This window comes from Solea senegalensis, linkage group LG6 (genome assembly GCF_019176455.1).
Source record: "Solea senegalensis isolate Sse05_10M linkage group LG6, IFAPA_SoseM_1, whole genome shotgun sequence".
NCBI classification, from domain to species: Eukaryota; Metazoa; Chordata; class Actinopteri; order Pleuronectiformes; family Soleidae; genus Solea; species Solea senegalensis.
Window position 1 is genome coordinate 13,185,700 of NC_058026.1, and position 15,594 is coordinate 13,201,293.

Below are 15,594 nucleotides of genomic sequence, written 5' to 3' on the forward strand. Positions count from 1 at the left end.
TGAGAGAGTCTTTAAAATAACTGACCCTTCCTTCCTGTCTGTCTTCTCACAAACACAAATGCCCCAGAAATATTCCAGAGTTCCTTCTCTGGTTCACAGTTTGAAAACACCTCTTCCTTTTTTTACATAATGGTGAGAAATGTGCTGCATTGCACCTGCAATCACACCCAACAGTGGTTTCGCAGCATCCTGGAGTTCACCTGTATCCAACACCACATAGCTCTAACTATGCCCTATTAATCCATTCAAAGGTACAAAACCCATCATTGATTGCACTTGTATACCTTCTTTGAGTTGTTCAGCTGTAGTGAGAGTGTTGTGTACTGTTGTGTGAGACCTAACACATGGAAGAAAGATTGGAAGTTATTCAATCCGAACCCCCAGAAGTGGAACTTTTGCTCAATTATGTAAGAAACACAGTGTAAAGAAGATATAGCCAAAAACATTGTCACAATAAAACATTTCCTAATTATTCACTGTTGATAATTATCCCCCAAACCCTAAAAAAACAATCCGATTTTTGCCCCTGGTTGACAATTGTAGAATCCAGTTAATTGTGATTTTAAATGTTCAAAACAAACAGGGAAGCATTTGATGTAAAACACTGAAAACAGATATATTACTAACATATTATACAGTAAATCTTTTGTCCTATTGATATTGAGGCAAATCGTATATAGTCGGGATGCACAATATTATCTCAACAACATTAGCATTGGCCAAAATTGGCTTTAAAATGCATTATCGGATGTTGATAATGAATGATGAATAAAACAGTAAACTGAATAGGCTTCTACCTCCTTGACTTCACAGCTTGCATCATCTCCCTCTCTCAGTTTATTTACTTTGCACGGTGAAATATGAACGTTTATATTTCACTCTATATCGGTTATCTGCCCAAACACTCTCAATATATCAGCAAAGAAGTCCAATATCATGCGTCCCTAATAAAGAGAGATATCTTTACGGAATTGTCCCCCAGCCCTAAAATAGCTATTCAAATTAAGTATGGTCATGCTGTCAGAAGAAAATCTATTTTGTTTTGAGAGGATGTTGATTCTGGATTTGCAGCTAATCTGCAATAAGTGTGACGATGAACAGAAATATCATGCCACACTGTAGTAGGGACGCAACAATGGAAAAGAGGAAGATGGTGAGGAAGATGACTTGAATTGGCTTTATTTATTATTACCTTAAGTGGCACTGACATTCACCCCTCAGCCACTCTCTGCCCTCCCTCCCATCGATACTACATCCGTTTCATCAGCTCATTTAAAAGTAGTATTACCCATAACCGTTCAATTTTCACTGTGTTTATTCTGCTGACTGTAATGATAATGGGGATATCGACTGTGGAGGGACAAGTGATTCTGTCCAGGCCGTTGTGCACAGGGGTTCGATGGAGAGGAGTGGATGACTGGAGGGCTATGGCTGTGGTATTACATGTATTGAAGAAGGAAGGCGTGGGAAAGAGAGGCCCTCTAAAGACCAAAAGCTTAAATAACATGTAGACATAAAGCGAGAGAGAGAGAGAGAGAGGGAGGGGCTCTCACAGACGCACACTCATAGATACACGCGCAGAGATACACACATAGGCCATGGATTAGGATGTGGATTATCAAAGCATAGCTGTAAAACAGGCAGAGACAGATCAGTGTCATACTTTATAAACATACTGGTTATGTGTTAAGAGTGTACAGTAAGATGGATTTACTCTGAGGCGGATGGTATGATGAATTAGGTCCATGCGGGGCTGCCTTTTGACATGTCGTTGCCCTCAGTGAGATTAGGATTTGGGTGCTTCTCATCCACCGGCTCCAAATGTCACATACTGCTCACGAGGGTCGCAACTTTCATGGGTTTTTCTTAACCGTTCGTTGAACAAGTTGGTTACACTTTATTTAACAAGTTGTAAAAAATACCTCACTGGTCTTTTTCTTAGTATGAATTTTAAACATTGTACAGAAGCGGCACATTTCGTTGCACTGTTCAAGAGGCGAGAGAGATGAATTTGAAAAGTAGTGATCACGGCTGTGGCTGCACTCTTCCTCTGTCCCAGTCGCAGCGCTGTGTCCCGGCAGTGATGAAGCTCAGAGGACGCTTACGTTTGTGCTTTGATAGATATGAGGTTCAGAGAGACGGCTCACACACGAAAAGAACCAGAATGCTGGTTAAAATAATGAATAAATGATTAATCACTTCAATTATTATGAGCAATTCATCAAGTAATAGTGAGACCAGTGTTATACTGGTCAAATTCACCGGATAGGATATCAATAAAAGAAATATGTGAAATCTAATATTGTCCAAAAACTTTAAATATCTGTAAAGAGGCTGTAAAGAGAGATGTAAAGTCATGTGACCAGAAGGTAAGTGAGGGATGGAGTGATCGCGTGAGCTGTATGTGTTTTAAAGACACCAAACAGACAAGTGTAGGGTGATACTCAAGGCTTTTGGTGTCGGTATCAGAATTGAACACAAAAAGTGGTGATTCTTAAAAAAGAGAAAATGTATACACTTAAGTGGGAGGAATCTTTAGTGAAGTGCAACACTAAACTACTTTTACTCATCAGAATTTGATGTTTGATTTTATATTTTAATGATAACATACAACTATATTTATTATTTAGTGTATGTTAACATCTTTTTTATTATTTTTTTTATAGAATATTGTCACAATTGTGGACACATTGTTTGTGTACAAATTGTCTGAGGAGTATTTGTCGTGATCATTTCTAATTCTTCCAAAACACCATATATACACTGCAGCAGTCTACGTTGTGTCGGGTAAGCTGTAAAGAAAAAAAAAAAAAAAAAAGCTTCGAGATGAATAATTCAAAGCCCACTCAAAAGAATATGAATTGAACCTTTTAACTCCAAAACATACTTTTAAATAGCACTGCACATACATATGCTTTTAAAAGTTAGTTATAATGAAAGTCTGAACTTGGGTCGACACCGTTCCCTGGTGGTTTAAAACAGATAGCAAGTAAAGGAAGTGCAGAGTGTCAGCTGTGGTCATTGGAATTGCTTGAAATTAGGGAAGATCCGATACAGTCATTTTAGCTTTCTGAGTCATTTCAAAGACAGAATTCATAAAAGAATCAAAAATAAAAGAAGAAATAAACAGCTCAAACATGACTCAGCTAAAATGATTTTGCATTTTTATCTGCTCGATATCTGATCCTGTGTTTTTGACCAGTTTCGGACCAATACCGATACTGACCAATACCGATACCCATCCCTACTTGAAATTTGACAAAAACATATTAACCCTTTAACAGCGAGCGTATCGCAGATGACACGTTCGTTCAAATTTAACACGCAAAATTTGGTGTTCGTGTACAACTACATTGGGTTGTTTTATTTTTAATAAAACTTTTTGTTTTTCTTAATTTTAAATAGTTAATACACTATTTTAACATGCGGTAAATTGTAAACAACTGCGAGATACTGAGAGTTATTGTGGAAAAATGGGCAAAAGCACTTACTCACAGGACATTGTTGTGTTAATTCTACAAAACATGAATCAGAGCATATTCTGGACACATATGGGCCATATACTTGTGTGCACTGGAAGCTGAAATACAAAGTGATGCTGTCATCCTAGACGCTGTCATATAGTGTTTCAGTGTCTGACCACACACTGGTCACAGCTCGATCACATGCTGGTCGTACATGATGGAGCACTAGTGCTTCAAATCTGCGGCCATCTACGCTTTGGCCTCGCTGCATCAGGCACAATTTGGTCACCAGACATCTGTCAGCAGCGCACAGCTCACTGGAGGTCTGTGGCTCCCTGGGATGCCATCTTCTCTACAACTGTCCAATATAATCATCAATCTCTCCTTTCCTTCCTCTTATATTCAATCTGCATATTTCTGCCTGGCCTCCTCCTCAAAATCTTACCCCCCCTCCTCTTCCTCTACATCTCTCCTCTCGTCTTTCACCGTGCTGCAATAACCAGTAATTTGCCGATCTCTCCCACCATGACACACACACACACACACACACACGCGCGCGCGCAAACACACGCACACGCAGACATTTGCAGAGGCATCCAGCCCGCAAGAGCTGCTGTGGTGTATAATGACAGATAATTGGCTATCATGGGTTTGCCCTCCGCAGCAGGAACCAATCACAGTGACAGCCACTTCTCCCTGACCTGTGTGTGTGTGTGTGAGTGAGTGTGAAGCACTGATTTTGCTGTCTGCTGTTGTTGTCCTGTGAATAGACGTAATTGTTAGGTAGGCACATGCGGCGGCACATAAGTGACAGCTTTCTTTGAAACGTGTATATATCCCTTTTGTTGCTGCATTCATGTAAATATAAACAAGCCGTTCGTCTGCATCGTATAGATTTCAGCGTGTGCACACTAAATGTAGTCGTCCAGTGCATGATCGTCTTTGACACGTTTGTACACCTTGGCGAGAGTTCCATCTGCATAATGGCACATGACAGTCTATAATGTCTTGGAGCTGACAATGCACATCAGAGCAAAACAAGCCATGAGGTCAAGGGGAACTGCCTGCAGAGTCAAATGGCATTTAACCCTTTAACACCGAACGTATCGCAGGCGACACATTCTGTGCAAGCGCACTTTGCGTTATCGTAATTATGCGACGGTTTGTGCTAACGGTTTCTGAAAGCTGAGAAGTTGTACTTCAAAGCCAACATGTGGTTATTACGGTAATTTCACTTGCATTGTTTCAAGGAAGCCGGAGAATCTGCGTCTTTGTTGTAATAGTTTCCATTTTTTTGGACTTTTTTTGCACACTGAGAGACAAAGACTCTAAAAACACTAATGTAAATCTGTTTTATACTCGTCAAATTTCAAATTTAACATGCAAATGTTTTTTCTAAATCATTTTCTTTGGTTTTTCTTTCTGTTAATACACTATTTTAACTTGTAGTAAATTGTAAATAACTGCCAGATATTGAAAGTTATTCTGGAAAAATGGGTAAAAGCACTTAGTTACAGGTAATTGTCTGGCCCTTTAATGGTTAAAATAAGCAAAAATAAAGGCTTTTGAGGCTTAGGTTTTAAAGGGTTAAAAGGATCGTATCAAGGAAGGCTGAAAAGCCATTTCCGCTGCAGTGAAGGTTCCACAGAGCCAGTGTGGTCTCTGTAATTATTTAATGGAAGAGATTTAAAACAGCTAATGCTTGCCTCCTGGCTAAACAGAGCAATTGGGGTAAGAAGGGCCTTGATAATAGAGGTGAACCAAGAATCTAATCTCCAGAGATCCGTCCAGAACGACAACCTTCACTGCAGCGTTCAGGGCTTTATGGCAGAGTATCTAAAGGACTCAAACTGAAAAAAAATAATAATAATGATAATAATAATTCTCTGGTCTGATAAAACCAAGACTTAACTTCTCAGGCTGGAGGAAAGCAGTTGTGTATAGTAGTGACAGCATCAAGCTGTGGAGGATTTAAGAAAAGCTGAATGAAGCAGAGCAAAGATATATCTGTAGTGTGTGGTCCTGAAACGGTCAAAGGTTTCCCAAACAAAGGTCCACAGTGTCCTGACTTGAAACCAAACAAACATCTCTGGACAGAGCTGAGAATGGCCGTCCAGTTACCCTTCAAATTCAGGTTATCCAAAGCTTGTCGCGTCATAGCCAAGAAGATTCAAGGTTGTAATCGCCGTCAGCTAAGTTCTGGAGTAAAGGCTCTGGCCATTTACACCAGCTTGATATTCACACTTTGTTGTTGCAGTGTATTAAGTTTGGACTGACAGTTAAATATGTGTAGCATAAGGGGGCAAAATGTGAAAAATGTATGGGCTCATTACTTTGTGAACGCACTCCATCTTCATAAGTCACCTTATTTCGTACAATTTTCCACTCGGTGCGTCTCATTTCACAATCTCAGAGTTAATGTACCGGTCTTGAGCCTCCGTAGCCCGACACTATGCAGCCCTTTCACGCTTCGCCACTGTAAGAGCTGCTTAGATCGTCATTTGTTGCTCATTTTGGTGGAGTCAGCTGCCCTGAGGTAATGATCTGACTTTTGTATATGTGCTATTTATATAGACCCTGTTAACTAGAGTGCACCTGCTCCGAACTGATCAGAATGATCATTTCTGTGTTTTTCCCTTTTTACGTCAGGAAATAAAGGAGGATTTCTCTCTCTCTCTCTCTCTCTCTCTTCCCTTCTGCTTTTTCATTCTCTCCCTACATCACTCATTCATCATTCATATCTTCTGTCTTTCATCCTGATCCTGCTGTTTTTATTTTCTCTTTTCTCCCTCTCCCTCTCCCTTCCTGTTTGTACTGACTCTCATTTCCGCTCTTTCAATAGCAGGGAGGCTCATCCGACCCGTGCATGCGCAGAATAAATTACGTTCTTTGTACCCGTGTGCGATTTGTTTTGCAGCTTTGACTCTCCTAGTGTGATCTTTTGTGTATTATTGCTCAGACATGGTAGCATAAAACATGTGTGCATGTGTGGAGGAAGGGTTGTGTACTTCATCATCATCAACAGTCTGTGAAAAGAGCAGCTTGGATATTCATTATTGTATACGCTCTTCTTGTATTCATTTAAAGCGGCTGTAGGAATGTTTGGCTATTCCCTCACTTGTCCTTTTTTTATATCACTTGCTGATTTTCACTCTCTCTGACTCATATGCACTCACACACACACACACACACACACACTCTGCCGAGTCACACCTTCCTGCCTTTTGTGGACCACAGTGTATATCTTTCTCTAGTGCATGATAAAAGTGCGAAACGCAGCATGTTCCCTGAGTTTTTCTCTGTAATGCTGCTCACTATTCTTAGCCCTCGACATACATTATATTTCAGCCTGGCCAAGTTCATCTGTTTGTGTGTTTTTGAAAATCAATTTTAGCGCAATTCAAATTTTTTGCAGTTTCGCATTATGTTAAAAACATTCTGAAATTGATCAATTTCCTATCCCAAAAACTATTTTTTCTCACACCGTAGGAGGAGTTTTCCATTATTAGAGTCAAATAAATATGTTTACAACAATAACCCAGCTAACACTTTCTGGTTCCCTGAAGGTTTCCCCCTACGTTTTCCTGTGGTTGATATGGGACGTTTGTTCCCAGAACGTTCCCCTAATGTCACAACCTTTATTATATATAGAAAGTGCGATATATATATATATATATGTTCATCTGAGGTTCATATGAACAGATGTCTGTAAAAAAAAGTTAGATATAACCTTAACTTTTAACCTAAAGATGAATCAAGCAACTGCAAACCTTTTATAATGGTATTAAAAAAATGTAATGAAGCCCGTTGAAATACAAACATACAAACCTCTGGACAACGTTCTCTTTTAGTTAGTGTAACCAAAATACAACCACACAGGAGAACACGTTCAGGGAACTTTGGGCTCCTACCTAACCCTGAGGGAAGTTAGTTGTAACTAACCTTCAGAGAACCATGGGCTAACGCTCTTTGAACATTGTGTGTTAGTAGGGAAGGGTGCTTTCATACCTAGATTGTTGTTCCAAAAAATTCCCTGTATCGATTCAAGCATACATGGCAATAAACCTGTTTCTGATCACTTGTAATGGGCTTGTGTGAACTCAGCGAGCCGTGCCTTTAACACCTGAATAGCAAAGAAATGAAAGTATACATTGGGTGTGGACTGAGTTGAAACCTTAAAAAAAGTGTTGTTTTCCATGTCTATGTCTATGCCCAGGTGAAATAGGGAAGGTGCCATGTCTATTACCACTTATGGGTAGCAGCCTCACATGATTAAGGGTAAATAATAAATTAGTGGAGAGGCGTAGGTGAAAGGAATGAAGGGACAGTGACACGTGTGTGTGTGTGGAGACGAGTTTAGATTCACATTTGCACAGCGCTGCTCACTACATAGATACAGTATAATGTGCATGTCATACATTTATGAGGCTTTAATAATGTTTTCTGTGTTTGTTTGTAGGGTCAGAGTGGCACAGGGTCAGGTAGTGGGTGTTCATCATCACTAATTCATGTGTGTGTGTGTGTGCGTGAGTTAGTGGGTGACACTGTGGCCTTCAATGATGCTGAGATCAGAGGCAATTATCAAAATGTCATGGCTTTAATTAGCTGATATACTCCATACCCCACGAACACATCATGAACTGAATTTTTGAGGTGATGAAAATAAGGCAGAATGATTTTAAAGGAAAGTGGTGGTTAGCACTCTTCACGACCCAGTCCAAACTATAGGGCCTTTCTGCATGGAGTTTGCATGTTCTCCCCCATGTGTGTGGAGTTTCCTCCCACAGTCTAAAAATATGCAGATTTGGGGATTAGGTGAATTGAACACTCGTGGCCCCGTGATGGACTGGCGATCTGTCCAGGGTTTACTCCGCCTATCGCCCTAAGTCAGCAGAGATTGGCACATCACCCATAAAGTGAAGATGTTTGGATTTTGGGGGAGATATCTAGTGATTGCAATTTCTGTTTGATTTGGGATATCATTTTCAATGTCAGATAAAGTCACAAATATTTGACCGTTTCAAAATATAAACAAACACATACAATTAGAATAGTTATGTCATTAAGTTATAAATAAAATTCAAAATGCCTTTGCAATTTGATACTGCATATAAAAATAACAATAATTGTGATTATTATTTTATTGTTATTGCAAAACAAAAATGTTTGTGTTGGTTCTGGTGATTAATCTGTCAGTGAACTTAGGTTAAATGTTTTTGTAGGTTATTTCTGTGTTGTTTGACTTGTCAAAGATGTATACAGATGAAATAATGAAAATAATGACACTGTGCATGCTGACTCCCTATCATGGCTTACTGCAACACCTCCATTTAATGGAGCAGCTATCGATGACACTGGTTGCCACTTGCACCTGTCCATTTTTCCCCCTATTATGATGAGTTAAAATATCCACCGTCTGTCTCACTGATGGTTAGTGTGAGATGTACAGGACAGTGGATACCAATACCCCCAGTGCATCATTAGTCCATTGTTCAAACTACCTCTAATTGTACCCAGGAAAAGTTCCCCAGTCCTTTTTATTGTGACTTGTGTCTTGTCGTGCCAAAGTCTACCTGTTACCTCTAACTTTAGAAACCAATTAAAATGGAAAAACCTAAGAAAGAGGCTTTTCTTTCACTTACACCTGCAGTCCCCATTCAGTTTTATTGTTGACCTCTATTTTGATTCTGTCTCTACGAGTCAGTAATGCATTGGTGAGATAATTGTCTTCACGTATTTTTTTATGATTATGACCTTACGTCGACTCTAGTTTTATATTTTATCAATTAGGAATGGCGTAATACCACTTTTTCCGTGTTTAATATAGATATTAAAGCTTTTTTTTCCCCCAATCTATTGATTAAATGTACTGTTAATGACACGTGCTGATGCATTAACCACTTAGCAGTAAGCAGATGTTACTCTAATACTCTACTACCATAATGGATGGAGAACATACATTACAACATGACTCATTTAGCGTCTTATTGCTTCTTTGTTTACTTGTTTACAAACAGAATAACTCTGAAAGAAGTCCACACAGTAGATATAACCAAACATGTGCAGCCCTCACACATGTATGATTATATGAGCTCTCACTGTTGTTTTCTGTGTGAAAAGAATCATTTTGAGAAAAATCAAATAAATAATAACTTTCCCTTTTTGGATTTATACCACCACCGCTATTGTTACATAAAGTGGAGACACATCTTTTATAAGTGTGTCAGTGTTTATCAATTTATATCTTATTACTTTCTCCGATATATCTGGATACAGAGGAGTCGGCGCGGCGAGAGAACGCCGATGTGCGCAGCTGGGACAGTGATTGCACACACAGTGTTCGGGAGTACTGATAAATAAGTTGGTTGACACAGTGTGCCTGCAGGGAGTGTGTGAACCGGAGTGAACATGTGTGTTCAACGTATAGTCATGTGTTTTCCACATGTGAGAGCATATTTATCAGAGAGAATCACTTGAATATTTAATGAGGAGCAGCCACATCGCAATCCAAATAAGTGCAGACATTGAGATGGTGCTGGGGTGTGTGTGTGTGTGTGTGTGTGTGTGTGTGTGTGTGTGTGTGTGTCCGCAGTGTGGTGCTGAAACTCTATCCTGAGGCCAGTCAAACTCAGGCTTGGACACAACTCCGTGTCTCTGTCCCTGCATGGCGTGCGCGCTTTCAACTTGTATGTATGTGTGTGTGTGTGTGTGTGTGTGTGTGTTCACATGTGTGTTTCCAGCCTGAGGTGGTGTTTCTTTGCACCCACTCAGCTGAGAAGTTTTTGCAACAAAAGCACGTTTCGGCTCCTCTGTCTCATTTACGTTGCACTGATGGGAATCTGCTGCACCACTGATTGTGTTTGCAGTTCTAGGTCAGCACACCCAATAAGTGTGTGTGTGTGCAATCATGCTCATTGACAGAAAACTGCTGTTTTCTTTTTCCCTCCCGCCTCTTGCTGCCTTCTTGTCTTTTTGTCAACACCGAGATTCTCCCGCAATTATCCGTAGATTTGTCACATCAAACCGAACTAACAGCCTTCACCGATCGTACATCATCGCAGGCTAAAGTTGCCAATATGTCTCCCCAGATTCATGCGCTGTTATGACACATTTATTCATATGACTTATCTCCCTTTGTTGGACTTTTGTCACAACGCAACGAATGAAGCGGACAAGAATAATACATTGTGCCCTGCTAATATACTGGCTATTTAGTGATCGATCAGCAGACTGCGATCCATCAACTTTCAACCAAACTCGTGCAGTGGAATGACACTCAATTTGTAGCAGACATCCAATCATTCACATGTGTACTGGTTTAATCACATTGTTGCACTATATAAGCACTAAAGTGGCCCCTGATTTTATATTGCACTCATTATGCCGTGCAATGTTTGCATTATGAGCTTCTGTTATTGAAAAGTCATTCTCACATTATCAAGTTAGTGCTTTATTTTGTTTTCCTTTGGCCCCTGGACTGACCACTTCTTTGCCATTTTGAAATCATCTGCATTGACTTATTGTTATTTATTGTATTAGCCGAGTAATAGTATAGTATATGTACATTAAGGCATTGTTTTTCTTGGATAGCTGGCTGAAGACATCCAGGCTGGAGTAAAATACACATTTCCCAGTCTAAACCTCCCAAATTGCTCTGTGAGACCTGCACAAAAATCCCTATGTGCTTTTACTTGAATTTATTATTTACAAATGGCAAACTTGACTTAACTTATTAAATGCTGCTAAGTGCAGTAAAAGTTTTTTGAAAAATGTTTGTTGTTGTTTTATTACCTGTTTCGTGTATTTAATGTTTAGTATAGACGTGCACTTCGAGGTTTTTTTCCTTGAAAGAGTCTCACACATTATGACATAATAGTATAGTATCAATATTCATATTCGTATCAAACTGACAAAATACAAAGACAATCAAATAGCAAAGAGTGAGTCAGTCATCATCTAACCGCTTTATCCTCCACCAGAGGGTCGCGGGGGGGTGCTGTGCCAATCTCAGCTACATCGGGCGATAGGCGGGGTACACCCTGGACAGTTCGCCAGTCCATCGCACAACTAGAGACAAACAACCATTCACTCTCACACTCACTCCTACGGTCAATTTAGAGTGTCCAATTTACCTATTCCCCACATTGCATGTTTTTGGACTGAGGGAGGAAGCCGGAGAACCCGGAGAGAACCCACGCACACACGGGGAGAACATGCAAACTCCATGCAGAAAGGCCCTTGTTCCAACCGGGGCTCAAACCCAGGTCTTCTCGCTGCAAGGCGAGAGTGCTAACCACTACACCACCATGTGGCCCCAAATAGCAAAGAGGTGAAAGAATATTCTTTGTAGGTACACCATCTAGCCTAGTTGAATATTCTCACCTTTCCAAATACATTACAACAGGTGTTTTGTTATGATTTAACGGGAAAAAAGATAACATCTGCCCCCTAAAAAAAATGGCATCCAATATTGGCTATGGGCTGCGCTGATTTCTTAAAGGTCAGCATCAGCAGCCACAAAAAATCCCACTTCCCCCTAAAAATACCCTCATGTACTCTTTTTATGTTGCCGTGGTGACCACACAGTGAAATATCCATCTTTACTATGGGGCTTTTCCCATAGGTGTCGCAGCTATTACATTGATGTAAATTATTTAGCATGTATACTATTAGTGCAGGGCCACATGGTGGTATAGTGGTTATCACTCTTGCATTGCAGCGAGAAGACCCGGGTTCGAGCCCCGGTTGGAACAAGGGCCTTTCTTTATAGAGTTTGCATGTTCTCCCCGTGTGTGCGTGGGTTCTCTCCGGGTTCTCCGGCTTCCTCCCACAGTCCAAAAACATGCAATGTAGGGATTAGGTAAATTGGACACTCTAAATTGACCGTGAGTGTGAGAGTGAATGGTTGTTTGTCTCTATGTGTGTGGCCCTGCGATGGACTGGCGAACTGTCCAGGGTGTACCCCGCCTATCGCCCGTAGTAGCTGAGATTGGCACAGTACCTCCCGCGATCCTCTGGTGGAGGATAAAGCGGTAGATGATGACTGACTGACTGACTATTAGTGCACAGACAGTCCCACCCGGCGCTGTTTCCAATCTACTCCACGTTTTCCCTTGTTCCTGTTTTCCAGCACGCATGCTGCTCAAAGCTGGATGAGATAACGTCAGCGTCATCTTGAAATGTTCATCTTTTGCTAAAGCTTTATTCTTTTGTTACACATTAGCCCCAGGTCACGGTAGATTTATGTTAGATTCAACTAAAGAATGAAAAAGGATTTCACGAGCGTCAGCCACGTCTAGTATAATGCACAGAGCGTCATCTGCTGCAGCAATAATAAAATAATCCCATCTTAAAAGTTTAACATTTTTTTAAATTCAGCTGATGAGAAGATCACGGGGTTGAAACGAGGTGACCATAACCACTCATGAAACTAGGCCTAACATGTCCTTTGTCGTTTATTGACGTTATTTTGTGCGACTTTTTAAAGCTCATTTATTTCAGGTTCGGCATGTAGGGACAGTGGACCGAGTTTCATTGCTCATGTGAGTGATGAAGGCTTCTGGATGGTCTCAGAATGTTACGGAGACTCATTTATTTGAAAATTGCCAACTATTTAAACTGCTTTCAAACTGCAAATCCAAAATGTAAACTCAAATCAATATTTCTTTTGAGTGCATTGTAGTCAGTTGTGTAAACTTCATGAAAGACATTTAAAGGCATCAGTAAAATGCACTGTTGGTGATCTTCTACCACTTTACCTATGGGGTCATAAGGAGGACAGTGGGCAAAAGGACAGGTCACCAGTCCATCACAGGGACACATAGAGACAAACAAACCATCCACTCCCACCCTTACACTTACGGTCAATTTAAAATGCTGTTGGTGATGAATTGTGACAAATGAATTTCAATATAATGACTGTGGGTTAAAAAAACTGATGTACTGTATATGGCCTAGTTGAATTAGGATTTATTATTGAATCTGTCACTGAATTAATTATTGAATTGATTGCTTTTGCTTACTCTAGGTAAAAATATGTGTCTAAATACACCAGAATGACATCGACTAGTTTACAAACGCCCATGGCAGTTCCTCACTAAAAGATTAGATCATCTCCATTTGTCTCATCAGATTAACCGAGCCTGTGATCGCTGCTCTCCTATACTCGCCGTGCACCGAAGATCAGAGACTCAAATCTCAGCTGAGATTCTGTCAAGAGCTGAGTTTTTAATTTTCACAAAATACTACAAAAAGTTCATTTTTCCACATTTAGAAAAAGTTGGCCATATAGTTTATTTTTCTGGGGACCAAATAAGAAATTCAGTGTCTTTGTCTGTCATACTAATAGGACGGGAGAGGATTATGGCCAAAAAAATAAATGTTTTTAAATATTTTTTTTAAAAAGACAGAATTCTGAATATAATCTCAGAAGTACGGAGGATTATTAGGGCCACATGTAAAACAGTTGAATTCTGAGATTAAATTTAGAATTCTGAGATTGATTTAAGTCTGATTTTTTTTTTACATGTGGCCCTAATCCTCTTCCGTATAACATTAATAATGAGACGAAGAACTAAAATCTGTGTGGGAGTGGTAATCTATTTTTATTATTTATTGAACCTGCATTTGATACCATCGATTATTTCCCCTCGCGTTGATGTCATACAAAACTCAATACAACATGTGACCCGACACTGGCTCTGAGGCTCACACTGAACGCAGCGCTGCGTATTGAGCCACATTCATCTCTCCATCTCTGCGCTCGTCTGTCGGGACAGACTTCATCTTTCACCGGGCGAGGGAGCGAGTGAGTGACGGCAGAGACTATCGCCGTCTTTTGGTAAAAAAAAAAATAAAAAAACACGTGTGTGGACGCACTCCCTCCCGAAAAAATAGCGTCGCGGGGGATTATTTTATACTGTACACGCCGCGTCTGCGTTCCAAAAAAAAAAAAAAATCTGCCCTAACTTCACTCAGCAGCTGCTTTGCTGAGCTGAATCCACAGCGACCGTGAGAGAAATTACTGGAGCGAAAGACAGAGAGAGAGGGAGAGAGGGGGAGAGAGAGAGAGAGCGAGAGGAGGGGGATTGAGAAACAAGGTGCTGGATTATTTGGGCAGAGCGGCTGCAGCCACGGTGGATGTTACACAGACACACGACGGAGCGAGAGCTTGAATTTTCCTCTCACCCTGCGAGTTTCTCCCAACGACTGCGCGGTGGCGGGATGCTGCTGACATGGTGAGCGCACACGTTTATTGTCATGTGATTAACATGTAGTCATTGATCATGTTGGCGCGGCGCACAGCGGCGGCAGCGCCACAACTTCTCATCACAGTGTGTCCTTGACCAGTGTGCGTGTGTGTGTGTGTGTGATGAAATAACACATAATGGCTGTGTTAGACACCTCTGACGTGAACAGTTGTTTTACTGGTGTTTCACCACAGGCTTATAAAGTTGCACTGGAATAACACCTGTGATATTTCTGCAATGACACGATGTCAGTGTGAGCCAGTGATTTCATATCAACCTGTTAAAATTATAGATGTATTTGATTACGTCCTAGCTTTTATTATGGCTCTTATTTTTACAAGGTCCCTCTCACAATATAAAACCACCTACCACTGTACAGTCAAATGCAGTTTCCTCCTTTCACTGGGCTCCCCGTCAACATTTTTACTATGATTATTATAGTTTGCAGTTTAAAGGCGGGCTCTTAAAATTAGATTGTTGTGTGTGTGTGTGTTTTCTTCTTTTATTTTAAAAATGCTGATGAGAGATTAAGGAGGCTTTTAAACGCCAGGTTTGCACTGGGGCTTGGTTGCTCCCTCTCAAAACATGCTTGGAGGTATTTTCTCACACCTGAACCACTGTGCCACCAGCAAAGAGCAGGCCGACTGGACACTTAATGGTGTGTGCAGACACAAAGCACAAGAAGCACAAGTCGTTGTTTTTTTGAATGTCTGGCAGGTCAATTTCACCTTTTTTTGCACGTGTGTGTGTGTGTGTGTGTGTGTGTGTGTGTGTGTGTGTGTGTGTGTGTGCAAATTTGCAGAAACCCTAAAGACTCAGAAAGGTTACAGTGGACTATCAGGTGAATTTGTGTGGGTTTCACTCCACAAGCCTGTTCTCCT

The 15,594-nt window shown here is 40.6% G+C and overlaps 1 protein-coding gene across 5 annotated transcripts in view; it reads left to right on the plus strand.

The window, feature by feature from the left end:
- The window catches only part of LOC122770479 (receptor-type tyrosine-protein phosphatase delta-like), a 105,665-nt gene that overhangs the window by 43,977 nt on the left and 46,094 nt on the right, over window positions 1-15,594 (plus strand). The window contains exon 1 of one of the 5 annotated variants that reach the window (XM_044027354.1): window positions 14,093-14,701. The exons of the other annotated variants lie outside the window; for them this stretch is intronic. The gene's annotated coding sequence lies outside the window, so the exon portion shown is untranslated. Of the gene's footprint in view, window positions 1-14,092; window positions 14,702-15,594 lie in introns of those variants that run through there. 5 annotated transcript variants of the gene reach the window in all.